Genomic DNA, 18,585 nt, shown 5'->3' with positions numbered 1-18,585 from the left:
CACTGGACAATCCTCTGCACTTCATCCATGTTATCAATTGTTACACAACAGAATGTGAAGTCAGAGAGCCATGTAATTCCCAGCTGTCAGTCACTCCTATATCACAGCAAATGACTCAGATGACTGCACCAATAAAGCAAGTTCCAAGCTACACTGATATTGTTGGCTGGATGTATGTGCAGGGTTATCCACCGTACAAGAATTCTCATACACCATGCAAGTCAATCCAATCTTTCTGATTCAAGGCACAGTAACTTGTCATCAATCCCTGTTCTGTGTATTAACCTATTTTCAGTGTACCAATTTCTGACATTTAGAAATGTAAATAACTTATAAAACTGAGATGTGTGTGCATTACTTCCCGATGTAGTTTTGGAATAAGTGCTATTTCAGTTCCTTACAAAGACTAGAACCAGCAGAGAAACTATCACACCCCTCAGTGTTTCCTCTTTTGACCCTTCTGTCTTGGAAACACTGACCTATCACCCAACAAAGTAATTTATTTCATCATCTAAATCATTTATATACAGCATAAAAGAGGTGAACTCAACACCGATCCCTGCGGAACACCACTAGTCACTGGCAGCCAACCAGACAAGGATCCTTTTATTCTCACTCACTGCCTCCTACCGATCAGCCATTGCTCTAACCATGCTAGTAACTTCCTTGTAATGCCATGGGCTCTTAACTTGGTAAGCAGCCTTATGTGTGGCGCCTTGTCAAAAGCCTTCTGGAAGTCCAAATATACAACATCCACTACATCCCCTTTATCTATCCTACTTGTAATCTCCTCAAAGAATTCCAAGAGGTTCATCAGAAGGATTTTCCCTGAAGGAAGCCGTGCTGACTTTGTCCTATCTTGTCCTGTACCACCAAGTACTCCATCATCTCGTCTTTAACAATTGACTCCAACATCTTCCCAACCACTGAGGTCAGGCTAACCGGTCTATAATTTACTTTTCTGCTGCCTTCCTCCTTTCTTAAAGAGTGGAGTAACATTTGTAATTTTGCAGTCCTCTGGCACCATGCCAGAGGCCAATGATTTTTGAAAAATCATTGCTAATGCTGCCACAATCTCTATTGCTACCTTTATCAGAACCCTAGGGTGCATTTCATCTGGTCCAGGTGATTTATGTACTTTTATGTCTTTCAGCTTTTTTTGAGCATCTCCTCCCTTGTGATATTAACTGCACCCACTTCTCTTCCTTCACATACTACAACATCTGGCACACTACTAGTGTCTTCCACAGTGAAGACTAAAGCAAAATACTCATTTAGTTCATCTGCCATCTCCTTGTCCCCAGTTATTATTTCCTGTCTCATTTTCTAGCAGTCCTATATCCACTCTCATCTCTCTTTTATTTTTTACCTACTTGAAAAGCTTTTACTATCCATTGATATTATTTGCTAGCTTGCTTTCATACAAGGGGTGATTGATAAGTTTGTGGCCTAAGGAAGAAGGAGATGAGTTATACAGCTCTCGTTACATGCACGTGCAGTTCAACTCTGAGTGAAAATACAGAAAGTTTGAAGTTAATGACTCCTCTCCATAGAAACCATAGAAAAACTACAACACAGAAACAGGCCTTTTGGACCTTCTTGGCTGTGCCGAACCGTTTTCTGCCTACTCCCACTGACCTGCACACGGACCATATCCCTCCATACACCTCCCATCCATGTACCTGTTCAATTTATTCTTAAATGTCAAAAAAGAACCCACATTTACCACCTTGTCTGGCAGCTCATTCCATACTCCCACCACTCTCTGTGTGAAGAAGTCCCCCCTAATGTTCCCTTTAAACTTTTCCCCCCTCACCCTTAACCCATGTCCTCTGTTTTTTATTTTCTCCCCTTGCCTCAGTAGAAAAAGCCTGCTTGCATTCACTCTATCTATACCCATCATAATTTTATATACTTCTATCAAATCTCCCTTAGGCTACGAACTTAGCAATCACCCCTGCAGTGGGCCACTTCTGGAGATCTAAAACGCTGACTTCTACAAAGAAGGGATCCGTATGCTCCACAACAGCTGGACTAAGTGTGTAAATGTAGGAAAAATAAACGTGCTAGGTTTTCTAAAACTGACTCCTTCTGCCTTAGGCCACAAAATTATCAATCACCCCTCGTATTTTGTCTTTCCCTTCTAATGATTCTTTTAGTTGCTTGTAGGTTTTTAAAAATGTCCCAATCCTCTATCTTCTGTTATGAACCAGCAGCAATAGATATGAAACTGAGACAGGGTTTATAAACAAACCATGATTAACCTCTGCTCAAAAACATTAACTAACTTAACCAGAAGTAAACAGTTAGGCGACTATATCGAACAAACAATCAGACTTATAAACTGTTCTTAACGAGTTCTCATCCAAGCACAGACTTAGTGATAAATTCAAAAGTCCATGTGATTTATACACTTCCCCGAAACAACGGTTCCTTCGAAGTAATGACGAATCTGCCAATCGCAGCTGAGAGATGCCTTGTCCGAAGAACTCACGAAGAAAAAATGTGTCCGAAAGGAACTGACCTTTTGGCTGGAGGGTGGCCACTGCACAAAGCTTCCCACCCTTGCAGGGGTTTAACTCAAATGTGCATGCCGCAATTCCCCAACGAAAATTCAAAAAGGTTGATTATTCCCAAGACGCCGAACAATGTTAACTTTATCCAAACCTTTGAGTTTGGAATACGCTGGTAGTATCTTCACTCTCCGATACTGGACTGTAAGGGGAAAATAAATGTGCAACAAACAAAACCACTGGCGTTTCCAAAGCATCCAACCGACAACAACTATGTTGCACTAAAATTAAAAATGAGAACTGTGTCACAGTGGCGGCCTTTTTCTTTTATACCATGCCATCATGTGACATCACATCACCCCGCTACCATGAGACAATTACATCATGCCCATCACGAGCTGCTGACATCATGCTCACAAGATAATTACATCAATGCTCACGGGATATGTAACACTTCCCACTATTTTTTGCTTTGTTGTATGCCCTCTCTTTTATTTGTACCTTAGCTTTGACTTTCCTTGTCAGCCATGGTTGTGCTATTTTGCCATTTCAGTATTTCTTCATTTTTGGAATACACATGTCCTGTACCTTCCTCATTTCCCCCAGAAACGCACGCCATTGCTGTTCTGCTGACACCTCTGCCAGCAGCTCCTTCCAATTTACTTTGGCCAATTCCTCTCTCATACCACTGTAATTTCCCTTACTCCACTGAAATACTGCTACCTCAGACTTTACTTACTCCCTATCAAATTTCAAGTTGAATTAAATCATATTGTGATCACTGGTTCCTAAGGGTTCTTTTACCTTAAGCTCCCTAATCCCCTCTAGTTCATTACATCTGTAACACCCGATCCAGTATAGCTTATCTCTTAGTAGGCTCAACAACAAACTACTCTAAAAATACAAATACACTCAAAAATATTTACAGATGTACCGTGGCGAGTATACTGTCAGGCTGCATCACTGTCTGGTATGGAGGGGCTACTGCACAGGACTGAAAGAAGCACAGAGGGTTGTAAATCTAGTCAGCTCCATCTTGGGCACTGGCCTACAAAATACCCAGGAAATCTTTAGGGAGCAGTGTCTCAGAAAGGCAGCGTCCATTATTAAGGACCTCCAGCACCCAGGGCATGCCCTTTTCTCACTGTTACCATCAGGTAGGAGGTACAGAAGCCTGAAGACACACGCTCAGTGATTCAGGAACAGCCTCTTTCCCTCTGACATCTGATTCCTAAATGGACTTTGAATCTTTGGACATTACCTCACTTTTTTTCAATATACAGTATTTCTGTTTTTACACATTTTTAAAAAATCTATTCAATTTATGTAATTTACTTGTTTATTTATTGTTATTATTATTTATTTTATTTATTTTTTTCTCTGCTAGATTATGTTCTGCATTGAACTGCTGCTCCTAAGTTAACAAATTTCACCTCACATGCCAGTGATCCTGATCCTGATCCTGATTCTGAAAGCCATCTCTTGGGCATTCAAGAAGCACATTCTCTTGAGACCCATTAGCAACCTGATTTTCCCAATCGACCTGCATGTTAAAATCTCCTATGACTATCATAACATTGCCTTTTTGACATGCCTTTTCTATTTCCTGTTGTAATCTGTGGTCTACCTCCCAGCCACTGTTGGTAGGCCTGTATATAAATGCCATCAGGGTCTTTTTATCCTTGCAGTTTCTTAACTCAACCCACAAGGATTTAACATCTCCCGATCCTATGTCACATCTTTCTACTGATTTGATGCCATTTTTTACTAGTAGAGCCTTGCCTCTCCCTCTGCCTACCTTCCTATCCTCCAATACAATGCATAACCTTGGACATTCAGCTCCCAACTACAACCATCCTTCAGCCACAATTCAGTGATGGCCACAACATCATACCTGGCAATCTGTAATATTGCAACAAGATCATTAACCTTATTTCTTATACTATGTGCATTTAGGTACAACACCTTGATACCGTATTTGCTACCCTTTATGATTTTGCATCCCTAATATACTGATACTCACCCTGTTGGCTGTGACTATGTCCCATCATCTGCCTGCCTTTCCTGACTGTCTGACTGCAAGCTATCTTTACTTTTTTACCATCTGTCCTATCACTCCCCCTGCCAAATAGTTTGACCCCTCCCCAACAGCTGTAACAAACCTGCCCACGAGAATATTGGTCCTCCTCGGGTTCAAGTGCAACCTGTCACTTTTGAACAGGTCATACCTCCTCTAGAAGAGATCCCAGTGATCCAAGAACCTGAAGCTCTGCCCCCTGCACCAGCTTCTCAGCCACACATTTATCTGCCAAACTATCCTGTTTCTGCCCTCACTGACACGTGGCAAGGCAGCAATCCAGAAATTACTACCCTGGAGGTCCTGCCTCTCAGCTTTCTACCTAGCTCTCTAAATTTTCTTTGCTTTTCCTTCCTATGTCATTGGTACCGATATGCACCAAGACATCTGGCTGCTCTCCCTCCCTCTCCAAAGTGTTGTGGACACAGTCTGAGACATCCCTGACCATGGCACCTGGGAGGCAACATACCATTCGGGCAACCTGTTCATGTCCACAGAATCTCCTGTCTGTGTCCCTCACTATTGAGTCCCTTATCACTACCGCTCCCTTCTCTCTCTTTCCCTTCTGCACCACGGCCCCATGGTGAGTGCCTGTAACCCGGTCACCGTGGCATTCTCCTGGGAGGTCATCCCCCACAAATGTATCCAAAGCAGTACACTTATATTTGAGGGGAATGGCCACAGGTACACTCTGCTCTAACTGCCTATTTACATTTCCATTTCTCCTGATAGTTACCCAGCTACTCACCTCCTGCAACTTCGGGGTGACTACTTCCCTGTAACTCTGATCGATTATCTCTTCACTCTCCCATACAAGCTGAAGGTCATTCAGTTGCTGCTGCAGATCCCTAACACGGTTTTCACGGGCCTCGACAGGTGATGCTCTGTTTCAGTAGACGATGTTACACATGGGACTCCGTCCTTGCCAACATGGTTACACCTCTCCTCGGTGTCTCCAAGGGCTGTTGGTCGATCTTAAGAACTGCCAGCTTGTGGATGTCAAGGACCTTGGGCGTTTACCCTGCTCCCTCAGTAAGTTCCCCAACCTGACTCTGACAAGTGCATACACCACCACATGTGAGTTTACTCGACTGCGGGGCAAATTCCCAAACCTCACCAAGCCCACATTGTCCACAACAGTCACAAAACATGGGGTTGAGTAGCTCACTCCCACAACTGGCCTGCCAGTCCATTCCCACGTGCATAGACTGGACCCAGAAAAGATAGCAACTGCGAAGGTTGACTTTGCCAACATGGAAAGACTTGGCATTGTACACCAATTGATTAGCCCCTGGGCTTTACCCCTCCATATGTTCCCCAAGTCTAATGGTTGTTGCTGCCCATGTGGGGATTACTGATGCCTTAATGAGGTCACCACCCCCCAGTCATCGTTACCCGGTCTCACACATCAAGACTTTTAGTTTAGCTGGAAAGAAAATTTTTCCAAAGGTGATCTAGTTAAGGGCTACCATCAGGTACCTGTGTGCTTAGAGGACATTCCCAAAACAGCTGTGATAACCCAGTTTGGCCTTTTAGAGTTTCTGCGCATGCCTTTTGGACTGAAACATGCAGCGCAGTTTGAGTTGTTAAGCATCGACTTACATCGAAAACCCCCCTCATAAAAGGTAGCGACTATTATGGATTTCCCACCGCCCACCAATTGGAGGCAGACTGGTTTCAACTCCATTCATGGAGTCTCACATCTGGGTCGGAAGGCCTCACAGAAACTGGTTACACTAAGGTTGGTTTAGCATTGCTTCAGAAAGGTGAGTGTGAATGGACTGCAGCCTTTTTTAAAGACACCTCTTTCAAATAAATTACTCCCTCTGCAATCTACACCATGTAATTTCCCTCTAAGCAATGTACTTTTAAATCATCTTAATGATCTACAGATTTCACAATTGTCTGAAGGTCTTGGCAGACCAGACAGGTATAGCATCTTTAAACAGACAAAATTCATCGTTGTGGCTGGATGCAAGGCAGCAGTGAAGGGTACTCCAAGCCAGGCTGAAATGCAGAGGGGTGTGGCCCCCTCTACCTACCATATTGTCAGCAAACATACAGCGCTGGAGAGAAAATTGAGGGCCTACGGGCAAGATCACTGTATAAGAGGGAAATGAGGAATTGTTGTATTCTATGTTGAAGCAATACTTGGATATCTCCCAGTATGCTGGATACAGCAGTCAAACCAGAAGGCTTTCGACTTACTGAATGGGCTGAACTGTTGATTCAGCAGAGATGAGGAGGAACTGCTTTTCCCAGTGAGTGGTGAATCTGTGGAATTCTCTGCCCAGTGATGCAATGAAGGCTACCTCAGTAAATATATTTAAGACAACATTGGATAGATTTTTGCAGAGACAGGGAATTAAGGGTTATGTGGAAAAGGCAGGAAGGTGGAGGTGAGTCCATGGTCAGAGCAGCCATGATCCTATTGAATGGTGGAGGAGGCTTGCATGTGAATCAAAGTTCAGCTCCATTGGGATAGCAAGAGAGAATCATTTGTGCAACACTGATACTGTTAAGAGCTGCTGCCTCATGATTCCAACAAGCAAGTTCAGTCCTGACCTCGAATACCTTGTGTGCAGTTTGTATGTTCTCCCTGTTACTTTGAGTTTTCTCCCAGATGCTGCCTGAGCTGCTGAGAATTTCATCCATTGATTTCAGCTTTGCAATGGGAATTGCTTTGAAATCTCAGTGAAAGAGGATGTGAATAAATGTTGCATTCTATTGGTGGCTTTTCTCTACAGAGTAGCAGAGTGTATTACAAAGAGTTGAGCAACGTGCCCAGGACAATTTAATGGAAAATTACTTTGAAGTGATCTTTTCTTTGCATCCATATGTTTCTTGATGAACTTTGCTGCATGCAGTTATGGCCTTTTCTCCAGGTGCAAATTATGCCAGTATAATCTGACACTTGCCAGTCAAGGATGACATGCAAATTACAGGATAATGAGATGGAAATAATGCATTTCATTAACAGTTTTGCCACAAACTGGAGAAGCAACTCCAGTAGAAGTTGTACTTTTCAGATTCAGTAGTTCTAAGAGAAGTGGGCCTTTAAGGCCATAAGACATAGGAGCAGAATTTGGCCATCCAGACCATTGAGTCTGCTCTGCCATTCAATCATAGCTGATCCTTTTATTTCCCCCTCCTCCTCAACCCCATCTCCCAGTCTTCTCCCCATAACCTTTGATGCCATGTCCAATCAAGAACCTATCAACCTCTGCCTTAAGTACACCCAACGAACTGGACTCTACAGTTGCACGTGGCAACAAATTCCACAAATTCACTACCCTTTGCCTAAAGAAATGCCTCTACATTTCTGTTTTGAAAGGGCACCCCTCTATCCTGAGGCTGTGCCCTCTTGTCCTAGACTCTCCCACCATAGGAAACATCTTTTCCACATCTACTCTGCCATAGGGCCTGATGGATCTGAAGGTCCTAGATGATCGGAGCAAGGATCCAGTAGAATAGAATGGTGAGCTGAGGGTTGATCTCTATTTCAGCTGAGTCGAACTGTCCTGACAGGGTGCCCACCTTAGTATTCTTGGAGTTGGTAGGAGATGGTGGAGATCTTTTCTTTATCAATCTTTTTTATTGAGTTTCAAATTGATAAATGTAACAATGATAATGATACAAAGAGATTGGGATTACATTAATAACGGTTACCATATACAGACACAGACTCCAAGTAACATATTTAATTTAAACCTCCCAATCTCTTAATAATTGAACATGAAAAAGATTCAAAAAAAAAAGTTTTACCCCCTACACTAAAACAAAACAGAAAATTGGCATGCCATATTTCATCGGTTGAAATCATTATTTGTCATTAACCCCGCTCCTCTATACACAGACAAAAAGTTATTAAAAAGGATTCGGAAAAGGTCAACTTACATCGTATGAAAATGTTGAATAAATGGCCTCCAAGTTTTGTCAAATTTAACAGAAGGATCAGTGGTACTACTCTTAATTTTTTCCAAATTTAAACATGTTATTGTTTGGGAAAACCATTGAAATTTAGTAGGGGGATTAGAATCTTTCCATTTAAATAAAATGGATCTTCTGGATATTAATGTAACAAATGCAATCAAACGACAAGCTGAAGGGTATAAGTGAATAAAGTCTATCATTGGTAATCCAAAAATTGCAGTAATAGGATGAGGTTGTAAATCAATATGTAAAACTCCCGAAATAATATCAAAAATGTCTTTCCAATACTTTTCCAGAAGAGGGCAAAACCAGAACATATGTGTCAAGGAAGCTACCTCAGAAATATATCTGTCACAGACAGGATTTATATGGCAATGAAAGCGAGCTAACTTATCCTTAGACATATGGGCCCTATGAACCACCTGAAATTGTATCAAAGTGTGCCTAGCACACATTGAAGAAGTATTAACTGGTTGGAGAATTTTCTCCCATTTCTCTATGGCTAAAGATACATGAAGTTCACTTTCCCATTTATTCTTAATTTTATCAGACATACCTAAATGTATTTTCATAATTAAATCATAAACAATTGCTATTGAACTCTTCTGATAGGGGTTTAAACCTAAAATATTTTCTGTAATTTCAATTTGATGTGATATCAGGAAAGTAGGTAGAATAACCTTCAAAAAGTTTCTAATCTGTAAATATCTGAAAAAATGTGATTAGGCAAATTATATTTATTAGACAACTGTTCAAAGGACATGAGACAATTATCCATGATTAAATCACAAAAACATATTATTCCCTTTGTTTTCCATAAAAGAAAAGCTTGATCAGTTCTGGATAGTTGGAAGAAAAAATTGGATATAATAGGACTTGATAGGATAAATTTATTCAATCCAAAAAATTTATGAAATTGAAACCATATTTGTATTGTATGTTTAATTATTGGATTAATCATTTGTTTATTCAGTTTAATAAGTGCAAGGGAAGCGAAGCCCCTAAAATAGAAGCCAATGGGAACCCCTGTACAAACTCACACTCGAGGTTCACCCATCATGGACATTGAATTTCATTCAAATCTTGCGTCCAGAACGTTAGGTATCGAATGTTAATTGCCCAATAATAGAATCTAAAGTTCAGCAATGCCAAAACGCCATCCTTTTTTGATTTCTGTAAATATTTCTTACTTAAACTAGGATTTCATTCTGCCATATATATGAGAAATTTTAGAATCAATAATGTTAAAAAAAGAATTTAGAAATGAACATTGGTACCGCCTGAAATACAGAAATTTAGGTAAAATAATCTTAATAGCACTGATTCGACCAATCAATGATAAGGACAATGGGGACCATTTAGTAAGCAGTTGTTTAACATGATCAATTAAGGGTAAAAAAATTAACTTCAAATAGATCCTTATGCTTCTTAGTAATTTTAACACCCAAATAAGTAAAATCATCAGTAACCAGTCTAAATGGTGATTGTCTATAGATTGGAACTTGCATATTTAATAGAAAAAGCTCACTCTTATTAAGATCAATTTATAACCAGAAAAAATACGAAACTGAGCAAGTAATAATATTACTGCAGGGATGGATTTCTCTGGATTAGAGATGTATAGTAACTGGTTATCTGCATATAATGATACCTTATGCATCTCATTCCCACAAATAATGCCAAGAGATGGGGAAGATCTGGGTCATCATGGAATGAGTCCAAGACTCAGTCATCTGTGGCCTCAGGGATCAATGTCTTGTCACTGTGACCATTCCAAGAGACAGAACAGAAGACAAGGGACTCTAGATCATGTGAAACACAAACTAAACTATAGCTGCTGAATTATTGCATAATTTGTAATTTCATAAATATGCTGGGGCCAGAATAGAGCTTCTGAAATGCTAGCATCCAGGAACTTGAACTTGCTAACTCCTTTCCACTGCTGACTGCTCCTTGAGGACTGCTGCTTTCTCCCAGTTCATAATCAGTACCTTGGTCTTCCTGGTATTGAGTGCAAGGTTGTTGTTGCAATACCACTCAATAAGCCAATCTGTCTCACTCCTGTATACCTCCTCAGCACCATCGGAGACTCTGCCAACAGGAGCTGTGTTTTTGGTGAATTTATAGATGTGGATTAGTACTGATGGTGTTGAAAACTGGTAGCCAATGGAAAAAGTAGATGGAGCCTAATTTTAAAACTATCCAAAAATGCACACAATTCAGCCACACTACATGTCATCCTGGATTTCTGTGCTCATGTCTCAGGGAAAGGAAATTAACTCACAGCCTTCTGAATCAGAGGAGAATATACAGGATGTCCAACGGCTGAGATACACAGTGTGCTCTTTTCCACAGACAATACCAGTAAGGCAGAGTCATAAAAAGTAAATATACTACCCATAGCTCTTTCAGCTATGCCTTCATTTGGATCAATAGAAAGACTATTGAATGTAAGGTATTCACAAACACTTTGAAGCATAATATAACAAAAGATTTATCTTCAATACATCACCCTTGATGCTACTAGCCCCATCTTCAAAACTTGCTTCACTTTTGTGAAGGAGGCTCACATCGTATTTCTAATCAATAGGATTATAATATGGGATCTGCATGGATATGCAAAGAACATTGTGTTAGGCACATAAAAATTAATCATGAGCAGGAGGCTTTTAAAAAATTGAATGCTGACAAGGACATTGAAGAAGGCCTAATCTTCAGATTGGCTGAATCAGAGTATGAGTCACGAATATGAGAACTGGCAGTAAGCCTCTTCAATCCCACTGCCATTTATCAATATAATACTTGAGAATCCACTACAGAGCTGTTTTCCTGCACTATCCTCATTTTCCTTTTTTCCTCCTTGAGCATAGTGGTTAACACAAAGCTATTACAGCTCAGGGCATCGGAATTTGGAATTCAGTCGTGTCATCCTCTGTAAGGAGTATCTGTACATCTTCCCCGTGGAATGCAAGGGTTTTCTCCTGGTCCTCCAGTTTCCTCCCACAGTCCAAAAACATACCAGGCATGTTAATTGGTCCATGTAAATTGTCCAATTATTAGGTTAGGGCTAAACAGGGCAGGGGTTGCTGGGCAGTGCAGTTCAAAGGGCTGGAGGGGCCCATTCCGCGCTATATTTCTAAATTGAAAAAAAATCTCTCAAGCTCCAATTTGAATGATCACAGTTCAAAGTTCAAAGTAAATTTATTTTCAAAGTCCATACAGTGCCCTGAAAATGTATTCAGCTCCCACAAACAACAGGAATTCTGCAGATGCTGGAAATTCAAGCAACACACATCAAAGTTGCTGGTGAACGCAGCAGGCCAGGCAGCATCTCTAGGAAGAGGTACAGTCGACGTTTCAGGCCGAGACCCTTCGTTAGGACTAACTGAAGGAGAGTTAGTAAGAGATCTCTTACTAACTCTTCCTTCAGTTAGTCCTGACGAAGGGTCTCGGCCTGAAACGTCGACTGTACCTCTTCCTAGAGATGCTGCCTGGCCTGCTGCGTTCACCAGCAACTTTGATGTGTGTTGCTTCAGCTCCCACAACTATTTTCACATTTTACAGTCTCATTTTCTAAATTTAAAATATATTGAAGTAGGATTTTTGAGCTAATCTTTACAACATTGTGTAACATGTCAAATAAAAAGAAATTCTAAAACTTATCAACAATTTACTAAGTATTAAAAACCAAGATTGTGAGGCTGAAAAAGTACTCATCCCCTTTGTAATTACTACATTAACTTTCCTCAGGTACAATATACAGTATTACATTACCAACTCAATTTTTTGGTAAAGAGAATTGGAGGTTCGCCCGTTTTCAAGAATAAATACCCCCTCTCTCTGTAAGGCCCAACAGTATGCTAGATTTTCAACATATCACACCAAAATGAAGACATTCAAGACAAGTCAGAGAAATGCTAAGAGAAGCACAAACCTGGGGAAGGGTACAAGAACATTTCAAAGACACTAAATACACCTCAGAGCACAGTGCAGTCAATCATGAAAAAGTGGAAAATAAATGAAACCACAGTCATTCTGTCTAGGTCTGGATGCCCCTCTAAGCTTAATCATTGGAGAACAATAGTATTTGTAAGAGATGTTACTGTGACACCAATAGTCACTCCAAGTGAAAAGCAGAAGTCAGTGGCTGCAACTGGAGATGAAGTTCATGGCTCCACAATCTCTAAGGCCTTGCACAAAAAAAGGGCATTTATGGAAGAGTGACAAGGAGGAGCCCCTGGTGAAAAAAATATAGGCATATCCTTGCCCATCAAGGCTTCACAAATTATCACTTAGAAAATACTGTAAAGTTACAGAAAACGTTCTTGAGGTCAGGTGAGACTCAAATAGAACTTTTTTGGTAGTAAGTGGTACGTGTGGCGTAAATCCTAATGAACCAAATTTGTTTCCTTTAGCTGGACGAATATGTGTGGTTGAATGACAATAAACTTGAACCTGAACTATACATTGTAGTAAAGCAACTTCTGAAAAGTCAAAACCACTTTCAATAATGGCCAATATACTGTAGCATTTCTATTCACTTATTGATTAATGCAGCAATATGTTGGTTTGTGACAGAAACAGCAAAATCCCTTTAAGCAATAATGTTCAAGTCATTGTGTGTATTTACATAGAAACATAGAAAATAGGTGCAGGAGTAGGCCATTTGACCCTTCGAGCCTGCACTGCCATTTATTATGATCATGGCTGATCATCCAACTCAGAACCCTGCACCAGCCTTCCCTCCATACCCCCTGATCCCCATAGCCACAAGGGCCATATCTAACTCCCCCTTAAATATAGCCAATGAACCGGCCTCAACTGTTTCCTGTGGCAGAGAATTCCACAGATTCACCACTCTCTGTGTGAAGAAGTTTTTCCTAATCTCAGTCCTAAAAGGCTTCCCCTTTATCCTCAAACTGTGACCCCTCGTTTATGGCAGAGAATGACAGGCTCTTGATTGATGAGATGGTTAAGGGCTATGAGAGAAGGTGGGAGAATGTAAAAAAACAGGCATGGTTGAATGGCAGAGAAAATTTGATGACTAAATGGCCAAATTCTACCCCTGTATCTTATGGTCTTATACTCAATATTATCTACCCATCTGTCATTTAGCAGACATTCTGGATTTCTGTTTCCTGCATTAAAGCTGATATCTTCACATTTTTCATATTAAATTCCATCTGCCATATCTTTGCCCATTCAGTCAGATTGCCTCTATGTCCTTGAAGTCTTTCTCTCATGGACACCCAATTCCATATAGTTTTGTATTGCCAACAAGCTTGGATATACAAACGTACATATTACTCTTGGTCCCCTCAACAAAATCATTCAAATAGATTGCCAATAGTTGGGGCCCAAGCACCAATCTCTTAGTTATCCCACCAATAAAACCCTGCAAACCTGAAATCTGTTTGTTAACACTCCTTATTTCTGTTGTCACATACCCCGTGATGGGTTAAAGAACCAGCAGAAATGGAAAAGACTTTGGATTCTAGTATTGCTATTAACTAATAATATTTATTAGTAACTATGGAATACAGTAATATAAATGCAGATATATAAAACAGGTTAGCAATGATTATATATAAGTAAGTATATCAGTAAGTGTGGAAATATATGAAAATCAAGTTTCTTCAAGTCTAGGGGTAAATAGATAGTCTTACGATGATGCGTATAGTTCAGTTTAGTTCATGGTATTGAGTTGAGTAGTGATGGAGAGAGAGAGAGAGAGATTTGAGTCTTCAGGTGAGCTGACACCGTCGATTTTCCCATTGTCCTCCGAAATCCCTTAGAAGTCACCGACTGTGACCACAACAAAGGGAACTGTTCTTCTGTGGTGGAGCTATCAACCCAGGTGAAGGTCGGACACACGAATAACTCCCCACCGGTCACACCCTTTTCACACTGCAAGAGCCACTGATTGATCCGCCTGATCGATCCTCCAAAAGCCACTTTTTCTGTGGGCACAACAAAGATCATTCAGTGTCCAAAAATTATGTGTCTCAGGTCTATCATCTGACCTATTTATCTCACCTTACTGAGTACCAACTGTCTCTCAAATTACTCCTCCCTTCTCTGTCTGTGTAGGAATGTACAAGCAGGCGATGTCCTTGGAGAAAATATAAACAACCTGTGAGTAGTCTTCGTCTCTCTGTCTCTCTTTTAAACAAGGTGTTTGTGTTAAATAACTCTCTCTCTCCCTCTCTTTTCAAAAGCACAGTTCATAGGGGTAATCCAGCACAGTTTATAGGGGTAATTCAAGACACCGTCACACTGTCAAATAACCAAAACTTAATGCATAATCTGTAAGTATATTAAATTTACATGCTGCAGTCTTCTTAGCCAGATCTCTTCTATAGAACCTTATTGAAAGTATTCTGAAAGGCCAAGCACACCACGTGTACATATATACCAAGAAGAGACATTTGCAGTCATAATAAAACATACAAAATACTAGAGGGACTCAGCAGGTCTGGTAGCATCTATAGAAGGAAATAAACAGTTGATGTTTCAGGCCAAGACACTGCATCGGGAGTGGGAATACAATGATGGCACTGGAATCTAGAAAGTGGGAATGGGGGTGGGTGTCTCTATGTTGGAGCCAGAAACGCATCATGGAATATTTTGAAATAGGTTGAAGGCAGGACTAGGCATGGGATGGATGCAGAGTTTTTGTAGAAAATACAAAATATCTAACTGTTGGATTTGTGTCTTCTCAATATTACCAAAAGTAACATTAGCAAATTTGCAGATGACACAAAGCTGGGTGGCAGTGTGAAATGTGAGGAGGATGTTATGAGAATGCAGATTGACTTGGACAGGCTGGGTGAGTGGGCAGATGCATGGCAGATGCAATTTAATGTGGATAAATGTGAGGTTATCCACTTTGGTGGCAAGAACAGGAAGGCAGATTACTATCTGAGTGGTGTCAAGTTAGGAAAAGGGGAAGTATAATGAGATCTGGGTGTCCTTGTTCATCAGTCACTGAAAGCAAGCATGCAGGTACAGCAGGCAGCGAAGAAAGCTAATGGCATGCTGGCCTTCATAACAAGGGGAATTGAGTATAAGAGCAAAGAGGTCCTTCTGCAGTTGTGCAGGGCCCTGGTGAGACCACACCCACCTGGAATATTGTGTACAGTTTTGGTCTCCAAATTTGAGGAAGAACATTCTAGCTATCGAGGGAGTGCAGTGTAGATTCACGAGGTTAATTCCTGAGATGGCAGGACTGTCATATGTTGAAAGATTGGAGCGACTGTGGTTGTATACACTAGAATTTAGAAGGATGAGAGGGGATCTGATTGAAACATATAAGATTATTAAGGGATTGGACATGCCAGAGGCAGGAAACATGTTCCCGATGTTGGGGGAGTCCAGAACCAGAGGCCACAGTTTAAGAATAAGGGGTAGACAATTTAGAGCAAAGTTGAGGAAAAACTTTTTCATACAGAGGGTTGTGGTTCTGTGGAATGCTCTGCCTCAGAAGGCAGTGGAGGCCAATTCTCTGGATTCTTTCAAGAAAGAGTTAGAGCTCTTAAAGATAGCGGAGTGAAGGGATATGGGGAGAAGGCACGAAAAGGGTACTGACTGTGGATGATCAGCCATGATCACAGTGAATGATGGTGCTGGCTCGAAGGGCTGAATGGCCTACACCTGCACCTATTGTCTATTCTCCAGAGTTGGGTAACAGACAAGACAAATAAAAAGTCTCAAATTCTTTCTTTACATTTAAATTATACATGGATAATAATGTTGAGCAACACACACAGAATGCTGGAGGAAGTCGTCAGGTCAGGTAGTATGAATGGAGAGGAATAAAGAGTCGATGTTTCAGGCCAAGACCTTTCATCAGGACAGGAAAGGAAGAGGACAGAAGCCAGAAAAAGAACATGGGGAAAGCAGAAGGAGTACAAGCTGGCAGATGATAGGTGAGACCAAATTGGGGGGTGGGGTGGGAATGAAGTGAAAATCTGGAAGGTGTTAGGTAGAAAAGGATAAAATATCTCCTTGTTGAACCTGGTCATGAAACCTACCTGCTGCTCAGAACTCATAAAAGCAATAAATTGGTCTCAGAGTAGTCAATTCCAAATTCAAGTACTAAGCATTACATTGAATGAGTAAAGAATCCTCCACTACTAGAAGAGACAACCTTATTTGGAATGAATGACAGACTCCAGTGCCAGTTGGATATATTACCCTGCTCCATTCTGGTATCATGCTGTTCTCATGGGAAGATAACATTTCAGATGCAATCTTTGCAAGCTGTTATTTAGAATGTATTCTGCAACTGAAATGATGAAATGAGACTCTGTACGAGTTTTAATTTTCAGGCTGCTAGTGATAAGATCACAAAATTAGCCAGGCTCCAATCAGCCAAGATGATTACACTTTAATTAAGATTGGTTTGAACCCCTCCCCTATTAACAACTCAACATAATGTATTCAGTGAAGAAACATACGATTGCTCTCAAAGAATAAGACTTAAAGATCACTTCCTGGGTAATGGCATAATGAGTTTATATGTGAAAAAGCTTGATGTTATTATGTATCTTTTATATGAAGAATAATCAGATGTATTACTGTGGTGTGGAGAGGTTCCTCTAAGAGTGTTATGCCAAGGTAGGTGGACAGCACAGCAGCATAATGGCTAGTGTAATGCTTTACAGTGCCAGTGACTGGAGATCGATTCCTGTCATTGTAAGGAGTTTGTACATTCTCTCCATGACCACGTAGGGGTCCTCTGAGTGCATGGTTTCTTCCCACCATAAATCAGATTCAGATTTATTATTACTGACATATGTTGTGAAATTTGTTGATTTGTAGCAGTAGCACAGTAAAAGACATAAAAAGTTCCTTTAAGTTACAACCATAGATAGATAATCCCAAAGAAGAACAATGAGGTAGTGTTCATGGACCATTCAGAAATCTGATGGCAGAGGGAAAGAAGCTGTTCCTAAACTGATGACTGTGGTTCATCAGACTCCTGTACCTCCTCCTTATAGTAGTACAGAGAAGAGGACATGGTCCAGATTGTGAGGGTCGTTAATGTTGATGCTTCTTAAGGCACTGTCTTTTGAAGATGTCCTTGAAGGTAGGGAGGCTTGTGTCCATGATGCAGATGCTGGAGTCTTCAATACTCTGTAGCCTCTTTTAATTTTGTGCATTAGAACCTCCATACCAAACATTATGAGACATTTAGAGAACTATCTACATTCTGATATCCATAGTTCCAAAGGGAAGTGAAAGAAAGAGGAAGAGGAATATTGTGGAATTATGTCAGGAAAGAGGCTTTACAGAACAGGGAAGATTTGATGGATAGAGGAGCTAGTATATCTACATTCATGGACTTATTGTGCTGTGTCATATCTTTGTGTGAAGATGTAGTTATCTGTTGGTTAGAGGTGTCATTTAGTGTGAGGACCTTGTATTAGTCACTTTGACTGGAACACTGCAACAGGAGCTTAAATATTCAACATTTATAAGAGTGACATTTTCAGTTTTACAAGTAAACCATTTATCCCTTGAAAAAGGATCTTGTGCTCTCCCAGCGTATGTGACAAATTAAACTCTTCTCGGGCTTTCAGCCGGGTACACGTATCAATTTTAACTGGTATTTCAATGACAAACTCTGCCATCTTCATCAGGGATGATGCCAGGGTATATCTACTCTGGTGGTATTTACACCCCCATTGTCTATTCCTCCTAATTGGTTAGTCCTCAGCCAATCAGGTTTCTGCTGTTCCAGCTTGAGTACAATCGAATTCCAGTTCTTACTTAGAGTGACACTTCAACCTTCTGTAACACCTACCCAAAAGTACTTGCAGAAAGAGAGCTCTGTTGTCAGGACGTGGCTGGGGACGAACCCAAGTGCAGGACAGACGCTAAGGGAGAGTCGTTAGGTGTAGCACCTCCTCAAACAGGGAACCGATATCCAGGAGACGATGCGAAGCTTAGAACTAACAGTTCTCAGGAATAGGAAACAAGGTTTACTCTCACAAGAGTCGACCAACAAACTGGCGGCTTCTTGCTTTGGTCACAGGGTTCTTATCCTGCCGTTTGATG

This window comes from Mobula birostris, chromosome 31, assembly GCF_030028105.1.
Source record: "Mobula birostris isolate sMobBir1 chromosome 31, sMobBir1.hap1, whole genome shotgun sequence".
NCBI classification, from domain to species: Eukaryota; Metazoa; Chordata; class Chondrichthyes; order Myliobatiformes; family Myliobatidae; genus Mobula; species Mobula birostris.
Note: the sequence above shows the minus strand (reverse complement) of the source record.